The sequence below is a fragment of the Mustela nigripes genome, chromosome 10 (genome assembly GCF_022355385.1).
Source record: "Mustela nigripes isolate SB6536 chromosome 10, MUSNIG.SB6536, whole genome shotgun sequence".
NCBI classification, from domain to species: domain Eukaryota; kingdom Metazoa; phylum Chordata; class Mammalia; order Carnivora; family Mustelidae; genus Mustela; species Mustela nigripes.
The window spans coordinates 65,386,105-65,389,881 of NC_081566.1; positions in this window are offsets into that span (position 1 = coordinate 65,386,105).

A 3,777-nucleotide genomic window follows, 5' to 3' on the forward strand; every position below is an offset into this window, starting at 1 on the left:
GCACCTTGTTAGAACGGACCCCCCTCTGGGAGCAGCCCAGTCCCGCGGGAGAATTTGGGAAGGAGTTCGTTAGCTGCCCGGCGGGCCGGCCCCTCTTCTCCGGAGAGAGCGCAGAAATCAGAACTCACCCTGCGCCGTCTCAGAACTCCTCATCGGCCTCCCCTCCCTCCTCGGGAGGCTGCTGCAGGGTCCTGGCGACCACCCCCCCTAGCTAGTCCAGGGTGCTCACCGGGACTCTTGTGAAGAGACGGAGATCAACTCTCCCGCCTTGGAAGGCAGGATGTTTTTCTTAGAGTCCCAACTGTGTCCCTCCCACTGGATTTCCAGTCTGTTGCCCACTCCCAGCCCCACAGCCCCCTGAGGACTGCGGGGGAACCCCTCCACTCCATCCCTGGGCAGCCTGGCCGAGCCTGGGCCCGGGAGAGGGGGATGGGCAGCCGCCGCAGGGATCAGCCGCTGGGGGGGTGCGGATGTGAAAGGGGAGATGGGGCCATGATGAACCACCCGCCCAACCCTCCAGCCTCCCCGCTCACCTCCGTGCCCCAGAGCCCAAGCGCCTCCAGGCCTAGGAGCCCCTCCATCTGGAGAATCTGGGCTGGAGGTGGGGGCATATGAGAGCCTCAGTCTGCGTGAGGGGTGGTGTAGCGGCCCGGGTCCAGAAGCTGTCTGTCCTGTGTGTTAAGCTCTTCATCTCCATGGGACGCAGCAGCTTCTATAGAAACTTGGATGCTCAGAACGTCTGGTCTCCGAATAACCAGGTGAGGGGGGGCATCAGGAAGCTGGGCACGGTACAGACAGGCTTGGCGACTTGCGGCAGGCCCCAGGTCCATGCCCACAGAGCCCCGGAGGGAACGCAAGCTCAGCGTAGCGGGGTCGGCTCACGTCGCTAAATGCGTGACGTGATGTGTTTACAGCACACCTTTGTTTATTCATGTCAGCACCTGAATCCTGTCCAGAACTTTCCGTAGTTGCTGAACAGGTGTCTGATTGCAATTGTATCTGATTCACAGATTTAATTTAGGGGAATCCAAAACCCACACACAATCAAAGTGTGCATTTGTCCATACACAGAAGCCACACTTTTTTTGAAAGGAAGCACATACATGAGGGGGGCCGGCGGGGGGCACGGAGAAGTCACTCAGCTCCAAACAGAGATGCCAGCCCCTCTAAGTGTGTCAGCCCCGCTGGGGGGGTGCGGTTTCCAGGAGGAATTTGGCTTCTACAACATTTTATTTGGGGCTATTTCAATGTATAAAGATCTATCTTACTTTATTTTAGCATTTTTTAACAGATGGATACCTTATGATGTGTGTATTTTTTTTAAGATTTTATTTATTTATTGGACAGACAAAGATCACAAGCAGCCAGAGAGGCAGGCAGAGAGAGAGGAGGAAGCAGGCTCCCCGCTGAGCAGAGAGCCCGACGTGGGGCTCGATTCCAGGACCCTGAGATCATGACCTGAGCTAAAGGCAGAGGCTTAACCCACTGAGCCACCCAGGCGCCCCTAATGTGTGTATTTTTTAAAACTTTGTTTATAGAGTGATCTCTTCGCCCATCGAGGGGTTTGACCGCATGACTGTGAGATAGAGTCTCCTGCTCTACCAACTGAGCCAGACTGGGGCCCCTAATGTATGTTTGTTTGGGTCTTTTTTTGCTTTGGTGTGTGTGTGTGTGTGTGTGTTGCGATGGCCTGAGCTGACACAGGGATTTGCAGACCGGTTGGAGCAGGCCGGCAGAGGGGAAAGACCGCAAGCTCCGTCTACCCCAGTCCTCCTCCTCTCTACTGTCCTCTCCCCCCAGGACAAAAATCACAGAGTTGAGGGGACAATCCCGAACTGTAAGAAAGCTACAATTTCTTGAGTGTGAAGGCCAAGCTGGCACAGTGGGCACATTAATTCTCTGAGTTCACAGCGCGGGGATGTAGGCTTCCTCTCCTCATTTTACCTGTTGGGAAGAGAGACTCAGAGAGGTAACGGAACTGGCTTAGGGTCACACAGCCAGTTACACGGTGGGCTGCCATGGCACACCGCGCTCCTCTCAATACCCGGCTCCCTTCCGCAGAGCCCCTTGGTGTCCCCACGGACCCTCTCCCCGGAACGCCGGGCCTGGATGTTCACCTGGCGGCAGAACTCTCTGGGGAAGCCCTCCTCCTCCCTGTTCTCCGAGGGGGTTTCTCCCGGGGAAGCACCTCACTCCTCACCCCCCACCCCCATGGTAAGGGTTTTCTCTCAGGTTAGCTCATTCTCGGCCCCAGATTAAGACACAATACATTTACTGATGAAGTCGAAAATATTCTGGGCTGGGACTGACCCGGCAGGTCTGGGCTGGTCTCCTTCCCTCCTGGCTCTCAGGTCACCTCTGCACTGGGAGGACCTTCCTTCACCGAGGAAAGCGCTGGACACAGAGGTGCGGCCAAGGCAGCTGGGCTGGTCACTGGCTGCCGGTCACCCCTGCCACACCTCCCGAACCCACAGAGGTCTGGGGCAGGGGAGGGGGCTGGGAGGCATTTACTCAGGTGTTCTGGAGGGCCACCCGACGCTGAGGTCAGCTGGGGCTGAGTTCAGATAATAAGCTCTGGACGGAGCCAGCCTCTCAGTAGCCAGGAACGCCCCGCATCTGCAACTCCCGGAGGCCCAGGCAGGCCGCCGCTTAGGTCCCCGCCCCGGCCGGAATGTTAGAACTTCGCGGAGGCACCCAGGCCTCAGCTCTCCATCCCCTTCCCTGCTCCGGAGAACCACAGACAGGGCCCGCGTGGTCCATGCGGTCCTAATTCTTTGGAGGCTGGATCACTGGGCCCCTGGAAACCTGGGTCTAGGGGCAGAAGTGGGCGGCTTCAGAAGAAAAGGGAAGGGGCCCCCAGCGCCGCTGGAGGGCGGGGGAGGGTCGCCAGGCCTCTGGCCAGACTCGGGGAGGGGCGCGGCGCTCCTCCGCCGCCCCGGTCGCCCGGTTCTCCTCCGCCCTATTTCCCCGAATCTCCTTCTCTCCGCCTCGTTTCCTGCCCCGGCCCCTGGTTCTGGGCCCCCCTTGCCCCGCGCTGTCCGTCTGGTCAGCGTCCCGGGCTTGCCAGGCTCCCCGGCTGCCCCAGCTTCTCCGGGGACCGGTTGCTCAGCTCCGCGGCCCCGCACCACGGCCGGGCCTTCCCGCCTCGCGCTCACGCACGGGGGGCGCACGGGGAGTGGCGTGGCCACGGCCGCTGGCCCCCGCGCTCCCACGGGTCCCGGCGTCGAGAGCCTCCGCTTGGCGCCGCGAATCCGGAGACAGCGTCTACAAGGGCCTGGCGGCCGAAGCCGCGAACCCGAGGGAGGACCGAGCCGGGGGGATGGGCGTGCCCGAGGGAGGCTCTTCTCCGCTTTATTCCCCGGGGCCGGCTCCGAGCGGACGTGGGGGGGGGGGCGGGGCACGGGCACAGCCTCGAGCCGGGCTTTTCGCCGGACCCGGGTCCCGGGAGCGGGCCGCCGGCGCAGGAGACCCCGCGCCCCCCGGTTCCCGCGGCCCCCGGACCCCGCGCCCCCCGGTTCCCGCAGCCCCCGGACCGCGTGCCGCATGCTTCCCGCAGTGCCCCGAATCCCGCAGACCCGCGTCCTGCATCTACCCATGTCCCGCGGCCCCGTCCCGTGCCCCGCCCCCGCTTCCCGCGGCAGTCCGCGGTCACCCCAGTCCGAGCCCCACCCCCGGCCCCCGATCCCTTCGACCTCCGCTGTCCGCGGCCCCCGCTTCCGGAGCTGCCCCCTCCCTGCGGTCTCCCGGATCCCGCGACCCCGGATCCGTGCCCCCCCC